This window comes from Podarcis raffonei, chromosome 8 (assembly GCF_027172205.1).
Source record: "Podarcis raffonei isolate rPodRaf1 chromosome 8, rPodRaf1.pri, whole genome shotgun sequence".
In the NCBI taxonomy this organism is placed as follows: domain Eukaryota; kingdom Metazoa; phylum Chordata; class Lepidosauria; order Squamata; family Lacertidae; genus Podarcis; species Podarcis raffonei.
The window spans coordinates 20485321-20510691 of record NC_070609.1 but is presented as its reverse complement, the minus strand read 5'-3'; the positions used below and the strand labels follow the sequence as shown (position 1 = coordinate 20510691).

Sequence of the window (25371 nt, the reverse complement as noted above, 5' to 3'; positions counted from 1 at the left end):
CACAACTGGGACACAAGGGCAATACCAATATCCCTTCTTTTGTATGTTGTTCGCCAGTATCCTGTTTCTGAACCTGAAGGAGCGTCTCCACCCCCATCTTTCTGCCTGGACACTGAGGTCCAGTGCCAAGGGCCTTCTGGCGGGTCCCTCACTGCAAGAAGCCAAGTTACAGGGAACCAGGCAGAGGGCCTTCTCGGTAGTGGCACCCTCCCTGTGGAATGCCCTCCCACCAGATGTCAAAAAGAAAACTACTAGACTTTTAGAAGACATCTGAAGGCAGCCCTGTTTAGGGAAGCTTTTAATGTTTAATAGACTATTGTATTTTAATATTTTGTTGGAAGCTGCCCAGAGTGGCTGGGGAAACCCAGCCAGATGGGTGGGGTATAAATAATATATTATTATTATTATTATTATTATTATTATTATTATTATTATTACCTGGATATTCACAAAAGTGTTTGTGATTATAATAAGGAACATGTTCAAATTTCATCCCTCTGCTTTTGGTAAGAATTTTTAGATGTTCTGCTAAAGGTAAAGGGACCCCTGACCATTAGGTCCAGTCGTGACCGACTCTGGGGTTGCGGCGCTCATCTCGCTTTACTGGCCGAGGGAGACGGCGTTTGTCCGCAGACAGCTTCCGGGTCATGTGGCCAGCATGACCAAGCTGCTTCTGGCGAACCAGAGCAGTGCATGGAAACGCCGTTTACCTTCCCGCCGGAGCGGTACCTATTTATCTACTTGCACTTTGATGTGCTTTCGAACTGCTAGGTTGGCAGGAGCAGGGACCGAGCAACGGGAGCTCACCCCGTCATGGGGATTCGAACCGCCAACCTTCTGATCGGCAGTTCCTAGGCTCTGTGGTTTAACCCACAGCGCCACCCATGTCCCTAGATGTTCTGCTAAAGGAGCTTTTAAATCAGATTGAAGAAACTTGGATGAGTGTGTAGTTCCTAGGCCGTTCAAGGATCAGATTTTCATCACTTCATTTCTCCATCCCTTTTCCCCAGCAAAGAGGTCACAATTGGGATAGGTGTAGATAGAAGTCTCTCTTTCATGTACACAAACACACATGGTTGAGTTGTGTTGGGAGATGGATTTACCTAAGGAAATGCACATAAAGAGTCTTGTGGCACCTTGAAGACTTAACACATTTGTTGCATTTAAAGTGCCAGAAGTCTCTCTTAATGTTTGCTGTAACAGACTCACCTGGCTAGACCTCTGGAATTAGTTCCTTAAGGATCTGTGGACAGATGGTGCTGGGGGTGGCAGCATTTTCTTTCCTTCAAGAAAGCATCTTCAGTGGCACATTCTGCATTGGTGTTTCTGCCAATGAACCCTTGCATAGCGCAGAAGAGTTTTAGGGCTCACTTTCAAGCTTGTTGGCTGTTTCTGATCTTGTCATTGAGGAACACCTGATAAAATTACCACGAACCTTGTGGTTTAATTTAACTATGGTTTGTGGAAACAAGCCAGTTGCACATTATGTTTTCGATTAAGCAGGTTTTTTTGTGCCTCTTAATTCCAAAAAACAGTTTTCAATCTTAACTATGGTTCGTCAAATGAAAGTCTCAGGCTCTAATGCATGGCTTTGTTGCACCACACAGCACTGAAAGGTCCTGTGCAGATGCCCCTTTCACCAGTTAAACCCAGCTGTATCTCGGATCCAGAGGCTGCGTGGCCTGGCTTCTTCTAGCAACACTTAGAAACATAAGCAGCTGCCTTATACCAGGTCAGATTATTTGTCCATATTGGGCAGTATTATCTGTCTGGCAGTGGCTCTCCCAAGTTCCGAGGCAAAAAGAGGTCTTCCACATCATCGATCCTTTTGACCATGGAAGCAACGGACCAAATCTAGGACCTTTTGTATGCAAAGCATGCTTTTTACCACTGAGTTGTGGCCTTGTGGCCAGGAAAGCAAAATTCCATGAGCTGCAGGCTTGCAGCACCCTATTCTTAGGCTGGGGGCTGTTGTGACTGGTTCAACCAGTTGCAAAACATCTCAGCCAGGAATGGGGAAGTGTTGGTGGTGGTTCTGTGACTCCACTCTCTCTAGCTCCCAGGCATGCTTGGGATTTTTCCAGGGCTTGGCTGCCTGCAGTGATGGGAAGGTGGAAGGGCAGATGTGTAAGAGAAAAGATCTGGTTGGTGCCTCACAGCTGGGATCTTAAGCACACTCACTTGGAAGTCAGTCTTACTGGAACAATTGTATGGGGCTGTCTTTGCCAACAGAATAATTGAGAGTTTAGAGAGTTATTAAATTACATACCTAGAGCTTCCATCTTGATTAATGGGGTATGTCCACAGGCTGTAGACACATTGCATTACTTGCATAATCTTATTCTGGAATATTTTTGAATGTCGAAAACATTGGGTTGCATTCAGCTAAGGCCTACTCAGCGTAGGCCCATAGAGATTAATGAACCTAAATTAGTCATGTCTATTAATTTCATTAGCGGGGACGCGGGTGGCACTGTGGTCTAAATCACTGAGCCTAGGGCTTGCCGATAGGAAGGTCGGTGGTTTGAATCCCGCGACAGGGTGAGCTCCCTTTGCTCATTCCCAGCTCCTGCCAACCTAGCAGTTTGAAAGCACGTCAAAGTGCAAGTAGATAAATAGGTACCACTCCGGCAGGAAGGTAAACGGTGTTTCCATGCGCTGCTCTGGTTTTGCCAGAAGTGGCTTAGTCATGCTGGCCACATGACCTGGAAAAACTGTCAGTGGACAAACGTCGGCTCCCTCGGCCAGTAAAGCGAGATGAGCACCGCAACCCCAGAGTCGTTTGCAAGTGGACTTAACTGTCAGGGGTCCTTTACCTTTATTAATTTAATTGGGTCTGTGCTGCGTAACACTGACATTGAATAGCACTCATTGATTTGGCCCTGAAGAATCTTGCCAGTAAATGGATCTAAAAATTTGTGAATTGAAGAAACAAAATGACTATGGTTCGTTTGAGATTCGTTTCATCACCTTGTTGGACCCGCTTGCTTTAATCATGAGGTCTGGTAATGATATTTTTTTTGTTGGAGACTGTGATTGAATTTTAGGGATGGGGCTGCAGGTTGATTTCATTATTCCATCTTGTGGCAGCTGGATCAGTTCATGGTGTTTATTAAAGGGGTTGCTGGATCTCATGAGTGACGCCTGTGACCTCACATGTGGCTCTAACACATATGTTCTGTGGGAGGGGAAGTTGGATATGAGCCCAAATTCATTTCTACACCTTACTGTATGTAGACAGAACATGGAGGGTGGGAAGGCTTTTGTGAATTGGGCCCAAACCGAAGTGTTATATGGTAGAACTTACGAAACCATAGAGTTGGAAGGGACCTCACAGATCATCTAGACCAGCTCCATTCTGATGCAGGAAATTGCTACTTCAACACCCTTGCCTCTGCTTAAAAACCTCTAATGAGGGAAAGCCCATCGCTTCCTGAGCCAGTCTGTTCCACTGTCAAACAGGTTGTACTTTCAGGAAGTTCTTCCTAAGGTTCTTTCTAAATTCATTTTTTTGACATATGAACCTGCTGGATCAGTTTTCCCTCTGGAGCAACAGAAAACAAACGTATTCCTTTGTCTGTGTGACAGGCCTTCAGAGATTTGAAAATGTCTATCATATCATCTCTTGATAATCTCTTCTCCAGGTTAACACACTCAGCTCCTTCAACCTTTCCTAATAGGACTTAGGGCCACAAGCATACCTGATGTTTAGAGATGTATTATACCACTTTAACTGTCATGGCTTCCCCTTCATGAATCCTGGGAACTGTAGTTTAAGGTTGTTGAGACGCGTCTGGAAACCCCAGTTTCCCTCACAGAGCTACAATTCCAAAGTTCACTGGGAAGAAGGATTGATTGTTAAACCGCTCTGAGCACTGTAGCTCCGTGAGGGAAATAGGGGTCTCCTAGCAATGCGGGTGGCTCTGTGGGTTAAACCACAGAGCCTAGGACTTGCCGATCAGAAGCTCGGCAGTTTGAATCCCCGTAACGCGGTGAGCTCCCGTTGGCTCGGTCCCTGCTCCTGCCAACGTAGCAGTTTGAAAGCATGTCAAAGTGCAAGTAGATAAATAGGTACCACTCTGGCGGGAAGGTAAACGGCGTTTCCGTGCGCTGCTCTGGTTCGCCAGAAGTGGCTTAGTCATGCTGGCCACATGACCCGGAAGCTGTACGTCGGCCGATAAAGAGAGATGAGCGCTACAACCCCAGAGTCAGCCACGACTGGACCTAATGGGACTTTACCTTTACCTGGACTTTACCTTTAACAACTTGCAGCATCCTGAAACTACAGTTCCCAGGATTCTCTGGGTGATGCCATGACTGTTAAGGTAGTATAATAATGCTTTAAATGGATGGTGGAAATGTGGCCCTGGTCTCTGTGACCCTCACCATCTTTGCTGCCTTCCATGATTCCCTCCTCCTCTGCAGTTTCTTGTTGAGTCCATTTGCCATTAGTCCTCAAAAGTGCATGACCTTATATTTTGCTTTTCGTTCTGTTCTTGCTCCATTCATGAGGTCACCTAACTTGTTGTGTAGGAAGCTTCCTGATCTCTTTCTGTGACAAGACCGCCTACAAACTTGGTGTCACCAGCAGATTTCAGCAAACTACTGTTTCCCATTAATAAAATGCAAGAGTAAAATAGGTCCCATCACTGAGAACTGAAGAACCTCCCCCAGTTTCCCCAAAACAGCTCTAGTTCTGCAATTCATCCAGGAACAGTTGGGCTGTGCTATTGCTAGCAGCATTTATTTTTCTCTGAGTGTAAAGCCATTGAAAGCCAGAAAAGCATTATTATTATTTTCGCTTCACAGAGATATTTTTCTACCTCAAATTCTGAGCCTGGAGGTCTCCAGCAAGACCCCAAATCTTGCCTCACCAGACCCAATCCTGTCATTTTTTATACATGGCCAGTATTGCTTTTCCACCTGGAGCTGTAGCTTTCCAGGATCTCAGGCAGACATGTATGAAACATGCTTTTTAAAAAAGCATTCAAAGAGCAAAAGCCACTCTGCCCCCCAAAAAAACCCCAGCCAAATGAGGACAAAGAATTCAAAGTGGCCTCCAGAAGGCAAAGGATGTTGTGTTTCAGGACTTAGCCCACACTTCCTCGTCCCCCTGCTTTCCACCAAGGAAAGGTGCTCAGGCTGAGCAAGCAGCAATTGGGGTTTTCTCTGCATTGACATTTACTGCAATTTAGCACTAAAGAGCTGATTTTCCCTAGGAAAGGAGCAGAGCAAGAGGGAAACCGCTTGGACCTGTGCTTTCCAGGCACCGGACAAGCGGAAGTGCGGACCAGTCCTCAGTTGAAAAAGACTACCTGGATGGAGGTGGGTGAACAGTGAGTTGAAAGCTTGAGCCCCTTTTGTATTCCAGAGGAAGGCATGGCTGACTGGCTGGCCCCCTGAACAGAAGCATTCCTGATATTGGGTGAGGACACCTTTATCTGCATAATCCTCCATGAATTCACATGATGTGGTCCATCCCCCACCCGGAGTTTGTCTTCTGCCTGGGCTCTAAATCCTTCAAGAGTCATTACAGTCCCTCCTTTTTTTAAAAAACTCTTTGAGATGTATTTTTTGCAGGTCTGTGTGGCCAGCAAAATCACAGCTAATGCTCTCTCTTGTGATGGCTCTTATGTCTCCAACATGCACTCTGTACAAATGGCACAGAGCCACGCTCTTACATGACTTTTCATTTGTTCCAGGGAGCCTGGCTTAGGAGACTTTGCGGGCTCCCTGTTTTCTAACGCATTTCATCTCTACAGCACCCTGGTTCTGCAACACTTGATCTCCCCCTTTTCGCTTTTATTTCTTTTCAATCCTGGCTGCAGTAATGTGGGTAATATAATACTTCTGGTATTTGTTGCATAAGAGCGAAGATTGTATATAACTGAACACGTCTCAGGGCAAATGCAAAGCAGAAACAACAGAGTAGTTACACTATAAATGTGCTTCACTGGCGCAAGGATTTTGCTTTAGTTGTGGGGAGATGGCCAGATGTGTTTAGAATAGTAATATTGGTATGTAATGCAGGGTTTCATGTTCTTACAACAACTCTGTAAAGTAGGCTGCTATTACTACCATCCACATACAGTGGTACCTCATGTTACGGACGGGATCCATTCTGGAGGCCTGTCCATAATGTGAAATGCCCGCAACTCGAAGCGCTGCGTCTGCGCATGCGCTCGGTGCGATTTGGCGCTTCTGCACATGTGCGAGTGGCGAAACCCGGATGCAACACAAGGGATGACTGTACTGCAGGCTAGGGTAGGGGCAGATTAGTTTGCTGAAGGCCACTCGGTCAGTGATTTGAGCAGACATTAGATCCTTCATAGTTTATACCTTGGCATCTCCTGGTAGGGTTGGTTGGGTGACATTCCTGTCTGAAATCCAGGAGAGCAACTGCCAGTCATTGTAGAAAATACTCAACTAGGTGGACCAATGGTCTGACTCAGTGTAAGGGAGCTTCCTGTGTTCCTATATCCTTTCTTGATTAATGTGGTAGAAAGCAGGCTAAAAATATACCGCATTTACTCGAATCGAATACTCACATTTTTTTGGCCAAATTAGGTTGCAAAAATTAAGGTGCACATTAGATTTGATGGCACATTTACATCTGCCAGCAAATGCTTCCTTTTTGTTTCGAGGTTCTGAAAATTGAGGTGCACATTAGGCTTGAGTAAATACGGTAGTAAATCACATAGTTTATTTTCTTAAAAGTGTATTTCACAAAACACATTTGGGCCTGGACTCATCCACTCAGAATCATCTACAAGCTGCCTTGGAATCTTCAGTCGAAAGAAATGTTTTAGAGAAAAACAGAATGCACACCAAGACATCAGTACTGGGGAGGAGCCATAATTTGGAAGAACACAAGATCAGACAGTGAACCATCCAGTTTAGTAACCTTTTCTTCACAGTGGTCAATTCAGTATTTCCCCCTAGAAACTGAAAATCAGGTGTTTTTGTGGCGAGGCGGATGTATTTGAAATTTCAGGAGATTGAGTGGTAAGACTTTTTGCCCTAGTAAATGTGAACTCAGGCCATATGGCACCATAGTATAATAATAATGTGTGTGGGTGCTGGGAGATTCTCAATCACGACTATTTAATTAGATTTACCTACACTTTCATTAAAGTGAGCTACGCTTATACCCTCCTTGTAATTCTTCAGAGCTCTGTTGGTGCAATCATTGACTCCTTTGTGTTTATTTCTGGTCACTTCTTGTGTTCAGTCCTCATTCGCATGATCAGGCAGAAGTCAGCTTCATTCAGAACAGCAAATTCAATTCAGTGGAGTGAAAGAGCACTTAACTGCTGTTGCATATGGAAGTCGCCAGAGCTGAATTCGTACTTTTGTTTATTCTAGGAAACTAAACTTGACACCACAATCGAATAAAAATTATTATTATTATTAACTTGGAAGTGAGAATGCTGCATCGGATGAATTTTATAGGGCTAGCATGCAGGTGTTCAGAGAATTTAGTGGAGGTTGTGGGACATTAAGCCAACCGACCTATCGCATTGTTGGTCCCCTAGTAACTCAAACCTAGCCACCACACTTTCCATCCTGAATGTCCCAGGCTCAGCCGCTGGCATCTCTAGCTATAAGAGGATCAGGTGAAAGAGTTTCTGCCTGTCAGAAAAGTGAATGCTGAGCCAGACAGGCCAGATAATCTGATTCAGAAGAATGCAGGGAGTGGAATGGGGTCCAACTGGTAGGCCACTCCCACAGGCCACGTTTGACCATTGGGTAGGGTTACGCACCTGTCAGTCACATGATGTCACAATGACATCAAGCAACCCATATTCCTTTGCAGTTGCTGATGATCAGCAGTGCCTGCCAATCTGTTCTTGGGGGAGCTGCATATTTCTCTGCCCCCCCAACTTGCCATTATAAATGTCATCAGTCATAGGAACTTGCAAGCCAAGTGGGGAGGCCAGTTGGGCCAGGGGTTCCTTATCGCTGGATATAGGCACCTGAATATGTCTACCTTTCACTTTCTTCATTCATGTGTGCAATAAAGGATGGCTGGACCAGTTATGTGGAAGGCGTGACATACCTTGTGTGCACCAGTTGTTAATCGCAGGGCAACACCAGGTAGCTTACATGTGATCTGAGCCTAGTCAGGAATTTCCACAAGCCGAGAAATCTCCATGCTAAATTAAATAAAGGGATACTCCGTTTTGTCTCCTGTGAGGGAAATGAGGCGGAGATAGTGACTGCCACAATATCAGCTGCTGAACTTTAAAAATAAATGAATCTTTAATTAAAGAGAACCATAAAACAAATATAAAGCAGATCAGAAACATCAGAAACAGAAGCAGTTATCGTAGCAACAGTAAAAATACAAAAAGCAGCAGGTATCAGTTAAAATCCTGGGAGATATATATATATATATATATATATATATATATATATATATATGAAAGAAAATGTCTAAAACATGGCTCTCCGGGCAACCCAGTCAGGTGGCGGCATATAAATAATAGTAATTATTATTTGGAAACCTACAGAGTGGCAGGGATATATATAGAAGTCTGTTGCCAGACTTAACAAATGGGTTCCTTTTAAAAAAATTAAAAGAAAAACAAGATAACATTTTCAGTGAATATATCCCCTCCACAGACACCTCTGTGATGATGATGGCATTAAAATATCCTGTTGTTCTTCAATAAAATTTTACAATTTACAATATCTTTATTGTCATTGTCCCATGCAGAACACTGAAATTAAAAAATCTACATAAGACATTCATAAACCCCTACAAACTCTGAAAGGGGAGACCAAATATGAACTTCATGGTTGAGTGGGAATTTGAATCTGGATCTCCCTGTTCCTAGTTCAAAACACTAAACCTTGTATCGCCTTGGTGGTTCATAAACCACTGTATGCTTGTGCCATCCATTATATAGAGTAGAAGTCTTTGTCTTCTTGTGCGCAAACATACGTGCACAAACATACCCCATCTTCTTTTTGCTGTTGACTGCAGTTTAGAAGAAAGCAACAGGGTGCCCTGGTTCTTCCACTAAGGTCCCACCATAGTCATTTGGCCTTTGTGTCATCCATGTTGCACTATGATGTCATTTCACCAGGTAAATTTGCTGCTGCTTAGAAGCTGGATGGAGGATTATGAGTCTGTGCGCTTTGTGGTGTAATATAGCTCAATGGATTTTAATAGGCTGTATCAGGTTTATGCTGTAATGTAATCTGATACAAAATAAATCTTTTAAAGTTGAGTTTAATTATCCGCTTGGAGCTTCACCCCAGGTTTCCCCCAGCAGAAAACAAAAATACATTTCTAACAGGCTTGCAAGCATGGTGGATCCATGTGAGCATTTGCTCTTAATTAGGCTTCTGCAACACAACAGCTGAAAAATTGAGACATTTGCTTGGCTGAATGGAGGTTCTTGCAAAAATCAAAGGAAGGATGCAAGCATGGATTGTCCCTGCGACTATGTCCAGTTTTAGGAGCATGTAACCCAAACGTTTCAGCTCAGCCCAAAATGTGAGCAGTGGTGCAGACACAGGTGGATCAGAGAGCATTCAGAGGTGGCAAGCTTCATGATTCAGTGGCTAAACTTGTTACTCGTGGTGCTGTTGTAGGTTTACCCCATTAGATGGGGACTTCCCGGGGTTCACAGTAGGAAGTATACAACAATATAACAAAATAGAAGTGCGTTGGCTACCCTTGTTTTACCCCAGTTCTCCACTTAGTGGCTCTCCAGGGTTTTCAGACAGTATTCCCAGACTGAGGATGCCAGAAGCTGGGACACTTTGCTGCCACTGAGCTGTGGCCATTCCTGAAGGCAAGGCAGTGGCACAGTTCACACGCCATAGGAAACCATAGCAAACCATTTTCCACCAGGCTGGAGTTCACACCTCCGTCAAACCCACAATCCCCAACTTAGCGTTAAGTCCGAATTGAAGTGTGTGGTTTGTTTAGCTCAAACCGCTGTTGGCAAGCCAAGAGTAAACCTTGGCTTAACATTGTGGTTTGTTTGGAGTGAAATAAACAATGATCCCCATTTTGGGCATAACTGAGTCAGGAATAGCTTGTTGCTTGTGCTGGGGGAAGAGTGACATATTTGTCCATCGAGCCATATGTTGTGTACTCTGGAAGGCAGAAAGCGTTTAGCGTCTCAGTGGTCTTCAGTGCATAATAAACTCCTTGCAAAGAGAAAACTAGGATATCAGGGAGGAAGGTTATTTCCCAGGCTTTTGCCTTCTGTGCTGGGTTTTTTTATTTGTGTGCCTGCCTCTGTGTGTGTGTGTGGTGTTAAAAAATGCTTTCTTCCACTTATAGCGGCCCATTGTGTAGGGATGGGAGAGACATTTGGTTCAGTTTGCATTTAAAGTTGAACCTACCTAATTTGCACTCTCTGAAAAAATATGCAAACCAAAATGCAGCCAAGCTTCAAAATTCACATTTCTCTGATTTTGCAGCATAGTTCTCCATCCAAGTAATGTAAACAAAAATTCACATTCTTGGGAGTGTGTATATGAATGAAGATAGCATACAAAAGCATTATTACATTACAGAAAATCACCTTGCAAAAGTGTGTATATTAGGCAAAGTAGCATTCTGAAAGTAGGAGAAGTTTTCATTAAAATGGAGGTGAATTTTCATGACGACTTTTTTTAAAATTAAAAAAAATACACCACTGCAAACTGATCTAGAAATGTGGAGATCTGAATCTAAGAATGGAGAAATGAGGAACTGAGAGAAGCCAAAATCATTAGATTTGTCCGTCCCTCCCTTTCTGTCGCCTTATCCTCACTTCACTCTTCTGCATTTGTGCGGCAGTCCTGAGTTTGAGCTCAGTGGGTCTTTCCCAGGAGGAACTGGAGAGAGCCAAGGCAACTTGTCTCCTGCAAAACTGCAGTGCCCTGTTTTTAATTCAGTGTATTCCTAGTGCAGTGCATGCAATATACAGTTCACGACATGCCCCCCATCCTCTAGGCCAGTGCATCATTTATGGGGCAAAGGGGGTGCCTAGTGAAATCTACAAGCCCCATTCTCTTGAACCCCTGTGGTCCCTCCATTTTTTAAAGCCAAATCTTAGCCTTCCTGTAACCTTCCAAGAACATCAGCTGCGGGGGGGGGGGGGAGTGTATTTCCCCTCTGGTTCTCCTCCTCCCCACCCAGTAATTTGGGTACCATTCTTGGCCCCTTGCTTTTGCTCTGCTGCCTGCCCGCTACCAGGTTGTTGTTATTGTTCAACTTGCTAGTTTGATTGGCATGAAAAATCGGGAGTGGGTTGAAACACACCCAGAATATGACGTGGGTGCATGCTTCAGCCCTAGTTAAGCACTTTGAAGTCATACTGAAGAAGCAGTGTGTGTCTTTTATAGCTTTCCCATTGAAATCAAGGATAATTCAAACTGGTTGGATCGTGACACCTCTACCCCCCCCCCTTTTCCTTTTCCTTTTTTGCATTATTCAGAGCAAGTTTAAAGTTCAGCACACACAGACAAGTGAGACTTTGGGTGGGGGAGAGAATGCACTAGCCTTTGCCATTCAGTTGGGGAAGGGGGCAGTTAATTTTTTTAAGCAGCATCAAGCCCTGCCTGCTTGACCTCTGCAGAGAACAGGATGTTCCCTGCGTTTGTCTCAAGGGAGTGACACAGGAATGTTATGACTCATTTAGACCTACAGATGGTCCTATCCCAGAGGTTTGGGGATGGAGTGATAATAATTCACTTTCAGAGTAACCCTGTGAGGTAGGCCACCTTCCACCCTCTTTTTTTGGCAGATTAGGAAAGCTGAGACATTCACATCTTCATCACTCGGTGGGAGAGTTCAGAGGGAGCTTTTTTTGCTGATCACACAGCCCCTTTGCACAAGCCAGCCAATAATCAGGGATGTCGCCCATTAACTATGGTTTCCTGTTTCATATGAGCTGGGAAACTATGGTTACTCCACTTCCAAACAAGGCGGAATAGTTAAGACCATGGTTTTTAAGTTGATTTAGTATATTGGTTTACAGTGGTACCTCGGGTTACATACGCTTCAGGTTACACACTCCGCTAACCCAGAAATAGTGCTTCAGGTTGAGAACTTTGCTTCACGATGAGAACAGAAATCGTGCTCTGGCAGCGCGGCAGCAGCGGGAGGCCCCATTAGCTAAAGTGGTCTTCAGGTTAAGAACAGTTTCAGGTTAAGAACGGACCTCCAGAACGAATTAAGTACTTAACCCGAGGTACCACTGTATTCCAATAATAAGCTGGGAAATTATAGTGAATGGAAGACACACATGAAAGGGAGGATGGGATGGATTGTGTGTGTTTGTGGCTAGAAAACTCATGTGTTTGTCTGAATGTGGTCAGTAACTGTCACATTGTGGGATGACTTGCATTTGCGAGATACAGATAAGACGCTGCAGACAGAGAGGCCTTCCTGTCCCCATCCTACATACATACGTACATACGCATGCAGTATTTTGTAAAAAAGGGAGTTTCATGTATTGAGCTGTGAGTCATCATTTGATCAGTTCATGGATGGCTCTTTTGCCCGAGAAATCCAAATTGCAGCAAACAGGATCTCAGCAGATGGGGGATACATAGGAACACAAGGAACATAGGAAACTTATCCATCTACCTCAGTATTGTCTGCCCTGACTGGCAGCAGCGCTCCAAGGTTTCAGGCAGGGGACATTCACAGTCCTACCTGGGGATAACTGGGGTTGAAGCTTGCACCCTTCTGCATGGGAAGCCACTGAACTGCATCCCTTGAACTGGTCTAATTTGGGAAGCAGCAAGCAAAGGCAAATGGGAAGGAGGGGTGAGGCTGTCAGTGCCTCTGCTTAGAGAGGGTGTGTGTGTTTGGGAGACAGGATTTAAAAAAAATATATTAAAAAAATCTCTCCATGGGGATGCTTTTTGGTATGATATGGATAAACATACCACCAGAATGGAAAATGCAGGGGAAAAGAAATCCATTCTGGTGCAAGGTTTATTCACATCATTCCAGGAAGCACCAGGAGAAAATTGTTATTTTGGAGCTGATGTGTTTTATCTTGAGGATGTGTCTATAGCCTACAATCTTAAACTGCTTTGAAACCCATCTCGCTACCTGTGGTTTCTTTGACCCTAGTAATTATAGCCTTGAATAGGTGCTAAGATTTATTTAAAAGATTTCACAGAACTTGACATTCCCAGGGTTCCAGGGTTGAGAATCTGAAACACTCTGCATCTGCACCTTACATTTAAAGTAGTGTTTCACCACTTTTAACAGTCATGGCTTCCCCCAAAATATCACAGGAACTGTGGTTTGTAAAGGGTTTTGAGACATATTAGGAGACCCCTATTCCCATCACAAAGCACTACAATTCCCGGAGTTCCCTGAGAAGAGGGATTGGTTGTTAAATGACTCTGAGAATTATAGCTCAGTGATGGGAATAGGGGAATTCCTGACAACTCTGAGCCACCTTAACAGTTCCCAGGATTTTTTGGGGTGCCATGACTGTTAAAGTGATGTTATACCTACTGCTTTAACGGTTAGGAGCAAATAGGGCCATAGTTAAACCAATTCAATACTGGATTAACGTGTCTAGGTAGTCTCTAAACCAGTCCTTTGCATCCAGAGTTTTATGCTTACTTTATTGTTCCACCTTTATAAATGACATTTTTTTTCTCCCAACCTACCTACCATGAACTTAAAACCACTTTTTTTCTCACAACAACCCTTTGAGGTAGATTAGGCTGCTAAAAGAAACTCAGCTAAGGCCATCCAGAGTGATCTTTATAGGAATTCAACCCAGAACTCCTTGGTCATAGACTAAAACTCTAGCAGGCCAACCGGGAAGGGGGGCGGGATCTATGACCCTCCAGATCTTGTTGGAATTCAGTTCCCATCAGCCCCAGCTGGCATGGCCAATGATCAGGGATGATGGGAGTTGGAGTCCAGCAACATCTGGAGAGTACTTCCCTGCTTTAGATGGCAGCACAGTTCACCAGTGGCAATTCTTTCACCTTAAATTAAAAGTGAGAACTATTTTTTTATTTCAGTTATTTGTGCACGGATAGCTTTAAAACACATTATTGTATTGTTTTTATCCCTCCACAATTAGGCTCAGTCAGTTAGGCTAAGAGGGTGGGACTGATCCAGAGTCACCCCAGCAAGCTTCACGGCTGAGTTGGAATTTGAACCCAAGACTCCCTCATCTGACACAGACACAGCCACTACACCTCACTGTAGAAGGCAAACTTTCGTATAAATGTCAGCAGATATAAAGGCAGAGTTCCTCCCAAGCCGGCTGTGCAAGTACAGCTGTCTCCTAGCAGGCTGTAGCTGTACTGCATTCAGCAACACAGTTTAGCATTCTGGGTAGCTGGTTTTGCTGCAGTGCCGCGAGTTTGTTGTGCCCTACACCAGGGTCTGCCCTTGTTGTTTTGTTGTTGTTTATTTCCCTTTTAGTCATCAGTTGTATTAAAAGCTTTTAATTCACTCCGTCTTCCAAAAGCCAAGGGATGCCTGCTGCGTATGTGTGATTTGCCGGGGTTGGGGGACGGGGAGAGAGGGAGGGAGAAAGACTTTCTCAGCAGAGGTGATTGCAGACACTGGGAATGCAAGCAAGTCACCTGATTCCATTGCAGTACTTTTCAGCTGCTGGCTGATGTCTTGCCAGCCCATCCCCTTTCTCATGGAAGTGTGCAAAGCAACCTGGAAGGTGTGTGTGTGGTGTGTGTTTGTGCACGCGCATAGCTGATGAATTTTCTTTGTGAACTTGTTGTTACATGTGGTAATCCTTAGCAAAACATACCAGAGGAGAAAGGAGAGCTGGAAAGTCAGTGATATTTCATTGTTGCCTTTCCTCCACCTCCTGGCAGGGAAAAATAAATCATTCTGCTTTGGTTTGTGAAAGTATTCTGTTCATTCACTTTCAAGGTATTCCTTGGTATGGGCCAAATAATTCCCACCCCCGTGCACACACTTCTCAACCACAGACGCCATTGAACATGCAAGCATTTTGTCTTAACTTTTAGCCGACTCTGGCAGCTCATGGGATGACAGCACAAAGAGATCCTGGCTGCTCTTTTTCATGCCCTGGTAACCTCAAGGCTAGGCTACTGCAGTGTATTGTGCATGGGGCCGGCCACCTTTGATGACTTCCCAGAAGGTAAAGGTAAAGGCACCCCTGACCATTAGGTCCAGTCGTAACCGACTCTGGGGTTGCAGCGCTCATCTCGCTTTACTGGCCGAGGGAGCCAGCATACAGCTTCCGGGTCATGTGGCCAGCATGACTAAGCCACTTCTGGTGAACCAGAGCAGCGCATGGAAACGCCATTTACCTTCCCGCCAGAGCGGTACCTATTTATCTACTTGCACTTGACGTGCTTTCGAACTGCTAGGTTGGCAGGAGCAGGGACCGAGCAACGGGAGCTCACCCTGTCGCGGGGATTCGAACCGCCAACTTTCTGAACAGCAAGTCCTAGGCTGTGTGGTTTAACCCACAGTGAAACCTGTTAGTAAAAAATGCAACTACCATGCTACTTACAGGGAGCAGTTTATCTTACCAGGTCTTAAGCAACTATACGGGCTACTTACTGTTCTGAGCATAATTCAAAATACTGGTGCTTACTTAAAAAGCCTTAAGTGGCTTGCCGACCCTGGGTGTCTAAGGGGTTGCCTTCTATTGCTAGACAGTTCTGCCCAAGCACTACCTTTTATCATCTGAGGTTCTTTTCCAGAACCCACCACCTCCTAAAGTTAGATGAGTTGCGGCCAGAGATGACCTTCTGTGACATGGCACCCGTTTTATGTAATGCCTTCTGTTGGGAGGTTTGCCTTCGTGGTTCCAATCATGGTGTCTTTCTACCACCAGGCAAAGACGCATTTTATTTCCCCAGGCATTGCAGCACTTAGTGTGAGCTGCTGGCTGGTAGTCTAATCTGCTTTGCTGAATTTTAGTTGCTATTCTGTTTTGTATTTGGCACTAACTATTCGTTGGAGGTGTCCTTAACATCTTTTGAGCAAAGCAAAGCTTAAATTTTGGACAAATTCTGGCCAAAGTAAGTTTTCTTGAAATGCGCAAATAGCCCATACAAATGACGAAGATATGGCAACCCACCATTTAGGATTACAGGCATTGTCCTGATCTATTGGTTGCCTGGCTTTCCTGTCTTGTTCAGCCAGACCTGACTTTTGGGTAGCATCACTTGTGCATGAAACCAGGAACAGGAGAGTGGCTTCCGCCCACCCGTATATTGGCGTAATAACCACAGCTTGAGTTGTTGGTAATTAAGGACTGATTCATACATAAGTGTACATCAGTTAATGTCTCATCCACTTGATGACTCGCAGCCACGGATGTGAACCGCCCCCGTTGAAAAGCATTGTGCTCGGAGTGAAGTTGTGCTTAATCTAGGATGGCTATTGCGCACATATACATCATCACTTGACCTTGTGCACAAGTGAATTGCCCCTCCCCCCCCCCACTAAATAAATTGCCGATTTTTGTTAGAAAATTGGTGGATTTGAGAAAAAGGCTTCAGCTTTATCTTACAAGACCATCATCGACATACTGGATGTGACTGGTTAGGATTAAGTCATGTGTATAAATAAATCTAATCATGCTAGTAGACTTGCTTAAAATTTATGTAGTAAGGCTCCACTGATTGGAATACGTGTGACTGCCAGATAGTGTTTATTTACTTTCTAGACTGATGTTCTGACTTAATTCTTAGCTTGCTCTGTATTTTGTTTCAATATTTTGATTCTGGATTTTTACTGACATCATGTATTTTCATTTTATTTGTATTCTAGTCTTGATTTTCCGTTTTTGTTACTTTGTGAGCCACTCAGAGACTTTAAAAAATATTGTGCAATCTGTAAATTGGATGGCTGGATGAATGAATGAATGAATGAATGAATAAATAATATGCTGTCTTTCTGCCACAGAAATCAAGGCATTGTACAATATAAAATGATGTCTTTACAATCCAAGGAACATGACATGAAAGGGGAAAGGACTTGGAAGGGAAGAGGCAAAATAAGCAAATGTAGGTTCCTAAAACATTCATCCGGCTATCAGTTCTGGGAGGGGAGGAGACAAATGTCATGTGAACCCAGGAAGATTTGTGCTGAGGGCCCCAGTATCTCACTTCTCACTCAGATGGTAGAAGATGAAGGCAAGTTCTGGGAGGGGAGGAGCTACCTGGCAATTAGTCTTCACCAGGCTGAGGGAAGGGGCTGTACTGTCTCGTCTGTCCCCTGATGCCATCAGGTGGGCCTGAGAAGGAAATCAGAGATTAATCATTTCATCTGGAGGAGAATAGCAGGCATCTGACAGATATGAAATAAAGCTGAAGCCAAGCTCTTCCGTCCCACTGAAGACCGAACGCTCCTCATTTCAGGAAGAGCAATTTGCTTTGCAGACGTATTTTGCCTCCAGCCAGAAACCATAGAGTGCCTGTCCCTGCTGAAAACAAGAGGACTTCTTTTCTGATGAGTCAGCAGGGGGCATGATCTGGTTGCAGGTAGCTTGCTTGAACTTGACTTCTGCTACTAGGGGCAGGGGATTTTGTTGTTTGTTTTCTGGACCCTTGGCAAGTCGTCTGAAGCCTATATCTGATGCTTGTTGGGCGAAAGACTGCTTTTGTTGCGTATTGTACAACAGGGGCAATAATGATTCATTTTCTCTCCCTCTTGCCCCTTAAAAAAAATAATCACAGTCTTGCCTTCCTGGAGATTGTTCTTGGCCAAGATGTGAAATGGCAGGTGTTTAGCTCAGTCGCAAGTATCTTTGACAATACAGCACAAGCTGTGGGGTAGGGTTGGGGCACCTCAGACCCTGGAGTGCAAAAGTGGCCCTTCAGGCTTCATTACCTGGCCCTCTGAACCCTTCACAGGCCATGCCACACTCTGGCCCTGCTTCACACCCCAGTTGTTTATGCCTGGTGTTTGAATGCTTCAGGCTTGTCTGGATGGAGGCCAGAGAGTGTGTGTAGAAACTGGTTTCCTGTAGAAAGGTAAAATTTGCATGCATGGCTCTGCCCAATTCTGCCTCTGGCCCCACCCAGCACTGGCATGTGGCCCACGGAAGCTTGCCCAGGAGGGAATGAGGGCTGGAAAAGTTTCCCCACTCCTGCTCTAGGGTGATCTGAAGATGGAAACACGGAGCAGAATTAATTCTGATTTTGATGGCTAGTAGGTATAAGCCTTTTTGTTGTTGTTGCCCTTGTATTTTTAACAGCTTTCATTTTCCCCCCAAGCTCGCAAAGGTCAAGACTAATGTAACAGGATGGATGTAATTAGATTTTTGCAGGTGGTAGACTCCAAGGACAAAGCTAAAGGGCTTTGATCAAATATTATTTTTAGCAAAATAGGTCCCCTTCTTTGATTCGGCCCAGAGCAATGTGAGCTGCATAATTGGTGTAAATAAATTTTGGGGTGTGTACCTAGATAACTTGAGCAGTAATAGGACTTCTGTGGAGGGACAAAACTCCTTATGGGCTTTTCCTCATGGGAACCAACTCTTGGGGATGCTCGAGCACTAGGTTTTCTGCATTGAGAGGGGTGGGAGAGTTTGGATCAGATGGCCCATGAGTCTTTCTCCAATGCTGTGATTCTATTATCTCGAGGACTGAGCTCAAGAGAAACAAACTACAGTGGTACCTCAGGTTAAGAACTTCTTAACTCAGGTTAAGAACGTTCTGGAGGTCCGTTCTTAACCTGAAACTGTTCTTAACCTGAAGCACCACTTTAGCTAATGGGGCCTCCCGCTGCTGCCACACCGGCGCCACACAATTTCTGTTCTCATCCTAAAGCAAAGTTCTTAACCTGAGGTACTATTTCTGGGTTAGGAGAGTCTGTAACCTGAAGCGTCTGTAACCCGAGGTACCACTGTAGTTGTATCAGTTTGGAGAAAGAAGTTGTCTCTGAGCAGCTGGGGTCATCACGTCCAAACCCTCCACATGCAGTTTTTCTACTTAGAAAAAAATGTTGGTATTTTTTAGATATAAAAAAATCAAAACAAGGTGCATGATTGCAAAAACATAAAAACAAAATCTAAACTGCATTTTTAGCTGGCTTTGGTGGCAAGTATGTTTCACGTTTGCAGTAATAAGGTAAATTAATATGAGACTGCTTTTCAGGAGAACCCCACTTCCCAAAACAAAACACAACCCTGGACTAACCTCTGTTTCTATGGATTGCAAATATTGCATTCCCCGTGATTTTCAGCTTCCATTAGCAAAGACATGATGACTTTGGAAATCATCAGAAAACTTCTGAATATCTGTCTCTGCAGGCAGTTTCACTGGTTCTGCTGGATGATGGGTGATGATAGGCTTCCAATTCACTTGTAGTTATTTATTATATTTATAGTCATCCCAGATGCTCAGGGCTGTAGACATTGTTCTTCCTTAGTTTATCCTTGCAACAACCTGTGAAGCAGATGAGGCTGAGAGATGGGTGACTTTCTCAAGTGTATTTCTGAGTTTTGCGGCTGCGAGGAGATTTGTATTTGGGCTACTCCAACATGCTAACCCAGGAATGGAGAATTTGTGGCTCTCCAGGTGTTCCTGGACTCCGGTTCCCATCAGCCCCAGCTAGCATAGCCAGTGGTCAGGGATGCTGGATGCTGTAGTCAAACATCATTTGGAGGTTCAGGTAGGTAGCCGTGTTGGTCTGACGCAGTCGAAATAAATAAAAAAATTGTCCAGTAGCACCTTAGAGACCAACTAAGTTTGTTCTGGGTATAAGCTTTTATGTGCATGTATCCGAAGAAGTGTGCATGCACACAAAAGGTTATACCCAGAACAAACTTAGTTGGTCTCTAAGGTGCTACTGGAAAAAATTTTTATTTATCATTTGGAAGGCCATAGTTTCCCTGTCCCCGCTCTGCCCTCAATGCCAAGTTGAGGATTCAAGTGCTTGCTTCTCTTACCTTGATTTCTGCTCTCTCACCTTGAAGCCCCTACAGTAGGCATGTCCAAAGTCCATTTTGGGGGCCTAATCCAGCCCACTGGTCGGTTTATTCTGGCCCCGGTGGCAGTTTATTTCTTGGGGTAAAATCCGAAAAGAAGGTCAACAACTTCAATCCTAAAAAGAAGCTCAACAACTTCAGGGTTAAATCCTTTAAAAAGCTCATACCCCTGGCCTACAGCTTGTGCTGAGAAGGGCCACAGAGAGGGAGACAAGAATGCACTTCTTGTGATGTTCTGCCAGTTCTGGATATTTCAGTGATGGTTACTGGGTACAGACCTATACCAAGCTATGGGAATCTGTCACTCTCCAGATGGTTTCTGCAGCACCCTTCAACCCTCACTGTTGGCCATGCTGGCAGCTGGGGCTGAGGGAAGTTGGAGTCCAACAACAATCTAGAAGGTTACAGACTCATCATTTCTGGCCTAGGGCAGTAGCAACGTCAACAACAATGACATGTTAGACAGAGTGAATGGTAAGACAGGAACAACAGGCCAGGCCCACGCTCCTGCTCTCAACAACTGCCTTCCATTCCGATTAGTCAGAGTTTTATAAACCTAGATAAAGTAGGCCGTGGATTTCTAAACTAGTAGGTGTCACGGGGTTATTAGAGCCATTCCTATCTCTCACTCTCCACCTGATTTTGGGAGTTATGTTCTTACCCTACCCTTCCTCCCACGGACTGAAGGCAGTGGACGTGGGTGATCTCATTCTGTTTTTCCCTCTCACAGCAGCCCTCTGGACTGAAGGATGATTATGTGGTCAAGGGCCATGCAGTGAGCTTCATGTGAGGATTTGCAGGGCTGGCCCAAGTCATTTTGTTGCCTGGGGAAGACAAGATGGAGCTCCTCCCTCTCCCAGAAACCAATTGGCCTGGCCGTTGAATCTTAATTCAACACTGGTGCACTGCAGCACCAGCCACCCACATATAAGGGCAGTTGACTATCACAGGCTCAGGGCAGGCTAAAGGACACACAGAGTCTGTTCTCCCAGGACCTTGTCACTGCTTTTTCACCACAAATGCAGATCTAGGCCCTAGATGCAGAGCTTCTGGGGTGCTACAGCAGGAACCACAGCTACGGCATCCAATAGAAGGTGGGTCGCGGGTGGGATTTTGACGTTGCACAGGGCGGAATTTGAGATGCCCTGGCCCACCACTGTTCATGGCTCTGCTTGGTGCCGATTCAAATAAAAGCAGTGGTGTTGCTGGCATGTGGCACATAAGCAAAGCAACACATTCTTCTATTGAAATAATGAATGGAGAAACTTTGGGAGTTCGTTGCGTTGGCTAAATTGGCTCATTCTCTTAGTTATAGAGAACAAAAACAAAGGTACGAAAGCTTTGTGGTAAGATGGATTTTAAAAAGCAAAGTACAGCAAATAAAGTACTGTTGTGGACAAATGTAAAGTATCAGTTTATAATGCATTAAGAACTGAAATTCATAGCTTTGTTAGGAGTTGGCAGTTAACCTGTCTTCACCAGGGCAACACTTTCCCTCTGTATTTTGTAGTATGGCTTATAATATTTGCAATTAATTATAGTTATTGATAAAACTGTAATGTGCTAAGGACATTTACCAGTTAAAAAATAATTTTAACACATAACATTCAATTATGTAATGTTTCCTTTTCAGTGGAATGATTACCGTATTTTTCGCCCTATAGGATGCACTTTTCCCCCTCCAAAAATGAAGGGGAAATGTGTGTGCGTCCTATGGGGCAAATGCAGGCTTTCGCTGAAGCCTGGAGAGCGAGAGGGGTCGGTGCACACTGACCCCTCTCGCTCTCCAGGCTTCAGGAGAGCCCCAGCACCAGCCCCACAAGGTCGGGGGACAGAGGGAGGCGGAACGCCGCCATCCCGCTGTCTCCCGAAGTGGTTTGGAGGCTGACGGCGGGGAGACCCCGCTGCCAGCCCCGCAAGCTCCGGGGACAGCTGGGAGGTGCAGCGCGTCTTCCCGCTGTCCCCGGACCTGGTCTGAAGGCAGGCGGCGGGGAGAAGAGCGCTTCTCCCCACTGCCTGCCCCACAAGCTCCGGGGACAGCTGGGAGGCGCAGCGCGTCTTCCCGCTATCCCCGGACCTGATCTGAAGGCGGGCAGCGGGGAGAAGAGCGCTTCTCCCCGCTGCCTGCCCCGCAAGCTCCGGGGACAGCTGGGAGGCGCAGCGCGTCTTCCCGTTGTCCCCGGACCTGGTCTGAAGGCAGGCGGCGGGGAGAAGAGCGCTTCTCTCCGCTGCCTGCCCCGCAAGCTCCGGGGACAGTGGGAGGCGCAGCGCGTCTTCCCGCTGTCCCCGTACCTGATCTGAAGGCGGGCGGCGGGGAGAAGAGTGCTTCTCCTCGCTGCCTGCCCCACAAGCTCCGGGGACAGCTGGGAGGCGCAGCGCATCTTCCCGCTATCCCCGGACCTGATCTGAAGGCGGGTGGCAGGGAGAAGAGCGCTTCTCCCCGCTGCCTGCCCCGCAAGCTCCGGGGACAGCTGGGAGGCGCAGCGCGTCTTCCCGCTGTCCCCGGACCTGGTCTGAGGGCGGGTGGCGGGGAGAAGAGTGCTTCTCCCCGCTGCCGGCCCCACAAGCGCCTGGGGGGGAAATAATTTTTCCCCCTTTATTTCCCCCCCAAAAAACTTGGTGCGTCCTATGGGCCGGTGCGTCCTATGGGGTGAAAAATACGGTAAATGTGTTTTCAGTATGGTAGATAAAAAAAAGCTACATATTGGGTACTTAGTGAGGGTGCCATTACAACCTTCTGATGTGTCTGTGAATAAAGCACATTCAGCCACTGCCTGCTGCCTGCAAGGAAGGCTAAAAGTGGAGCTGTGATACCTTAGGTTTCTCTTTTCTGTTTTGTATAACAGGTCCCTGGCTGGGGTCTTGAGTTGTGAGCACTTTGAATGTTCTGAATCCCAGCAGGTCTTAAAGAAACAAAACCTAAGAGCTGTGTGTTTCGAGGTTGTTGACGTTTCCTCCGGATACTAAATTCCATGCATCTGTTGGGTTAATTCACAAAGGCAACCCAAAAGTAGGCAGAAGCGAACGAAAGACCCCGTTGTTCCACTGGCAGCGTTGCTCGTGATTTGCATTTCTGCCCGTGTGGAACCTTGTGGGTCTGTGTCCCCTGCAGCTGTCCAGCCCTGATCAACATGTAGACAGGAATTCTGCATCTTCTAAAGCTGTGTCGCAAGGGCCTGGCATTGTTTTCGCAGTAGGAATTCGAATGCCACAAGGAAGTACAAGAACAATAAGCAGAGTGTGTGAGGCTGGGAGCCAAGCGACCAAGTTCCGGAGCATAGCAGTAAAGTGTCAAGGATCCAGCAGTTTACTCACCCTGCCATAGCACATAATTTTAGGTCCTCCGCCTAACGAAAACACAGTCCCAGTGAAATTGCGCGGGGGCATTTAGCTAGCGAGGTGCCTAGCTGTGACTCAGTTTCTGGCTGAAATGGGTGGGGTATCTGTCATTTCTGATTAACTCGACAACAGGGCTTCCTGACGTGCAAATCAAAACTTGACTTGCCTGTCCCCTTGGCCTGTCCTTCACTCCCAGAGGCAACCGGTTGCTGAATGGAACAAGGAGAAGGGTTCAAGTTGGGATAAGAAGAGAAGAGAGAGGCCTGCAATCTTGTTGCTCGTCAACGGCTGCATGTGAGAAGGCCGTAAGACAGGAATGGGGAACCAGTGGCTCCAGATGTTGCTGGATTTCAGCTCTCATCAGCCCCAGCCAATGATCACAGAGTGATGGGAGTTATAGTCCAACTACATCCTGAGGACCATAGGTTCCCCATCCCTGTCCTAAAAGAATTTCAAGACTTGCAGCAGGCTCTTGGTCAAAGTCAAACACATAAACTGCATTTTGATATTATAACTGCTTTAGAATGTGTGTCCCCCCCCCCCAAAAAAATGTGGATCTGTTTGCCTCCCTTGGCTCATTCGGGAGGAAGGGTAGGATATATATTGATGATGATGATGAATATATAGGGTGCTTTGATGCAGGTGATGGGAGCTGTGACCTTGATTCAATGTACAGCTAAAGAGTGGCTTTTGCAAACAACAAACAAGTGAGCTGGCCTTTGCAGTTACGGCACTCAGACCTTGGATCGGCTTGTTTTGAGAAGTTCATCTGGGGCCAGGATTTCTACCCACTCTTTCTGCAGCGAAACACAATTGAGGCAGCTGGTGCAGATATTAAAAGAACAAAAAATGCAAGCAGTCACATATAAATAGCAGCAGTTGAAGTAGACATAAAAGAGGCCGAATTAGTAAAATGCATGTGCTGGCTTTTAAAATCTTTGAATTGACTTAGTGGTTGTTGTGAACCGCATTGGGTGCATTTCATTGCAGAAAGGTGGATTAGACATTCTTGCAATAAATAATAAGAATAGGCACTGTAAGCAGCAGTATCCGAGAAATTCTAATGGTCACCCCGTATACCAGGAGCAGAAAACCTGAGTCGCCTGCAATCCCGGTGTTGTTGTATTACAACTCCCATCATTTCTTGCCGTTGGTCACTCCGGTTAGGGCTGATGGGAAGGCCACAGCTTCCCCATCCCAGCAATGTGCTAATAGTGACTTCTTTCCCCAAGTGTGGATCCTTATGTAGCCAAAACAGCACTATCTTGCAGAAGAAAGTAGGCATTAGCATGCTGTGGGGGGAACTCCAAGCTTTGCGGAAGCACAACAAACTTTAGAGGGGAGAAAGATAAGGGGCCAAAGGGCCCTCTCAAACAGCCTGCAGAGGGGCTGAGCATGCAAATTGGGCCTGGAGGACAGGAAAGACTCATGCTTAATGTTGTGAGATCACTACAGTTACAAACGGGGGCATTTCCCTTTTCTGAAAGTATATTTTGGGTTTAGGGGAAATGTAAGGTTACAATAGGACTTTAGGCTGCAGCCAATGAACGAAGGTTGCCAATGGAGCCCAGTCCAAAGTGACGATAATATGTGAACAAATCAAAGTTCAGGTTTGAGAAACCTCAAATGGCCAGTGTCTTCCTTCCTCGTCTTTCAAAGCTGGTGCATTAACTACTTAGGATCTATCACAGAGACAAACATTATTTGTCAAATGTCCTGCTTTCTCTGAAGACAAAAAACCCTGACACCTCTTCTTGCTAACAGCCCATATTTCTGTCAAAAGGCTGCAATCCTTTGCATCCTTACTTAGGAATGAGCCCCAATAGATGCAGTATAATCTCCTTTTCAGTCAGCAAGCCTAGAATCCTGCTGTAAGTGTTTCTTCTGTGCAGTTGGTATCACGCAGAGCAAAAACTGAAGTTGAATTAGACCAGAAATAGGGAACCTCAGGCCTAGGGGCCAAATGTGGTCCCCAAGCTTCTCTATCTGGCCCCCAGGACCTTCCTCAGACCACACCCCTTCTCCTCAGGCCAGGTCCCTCACAAGCCCTGCTTCACAACCTCCTTGAGTGCTTTTGCCTGGCTGGAATATGTCCTTGAACTCT

At 45.6% G+C, this 25371-nt stretch overlaps 1 protein-coding gene across 4 annotated transcripts in view; it reads left to right on the top strand.

Annotated features, from left to right (window-relative positions):
• Nucleotides 1–25371, top strand: part of LUZP1 (leucine zipper protein 1) — a 70506-nt gene that overhangs the window by 16496 nt on the left and 28639 nt on the right. Inside the window, exon 1 of one of the 4 annotated variants that reach the window (XM_053398427.1) lies at nt 5220–5325. The exons of 2 other annotated variants lie outside the window; for them this stretch is intronic. The gene's annotated coding sequence lies outside the window, so the exon portion shown is untranslated. Of the gene's footprint in view, nt 1–5219; nt 5326–11815; nt 11943–25371 lie in introns of those variants that run through there. One more of the 4 variants, XM_053398425.1, reaches the window with a different exon arrangement.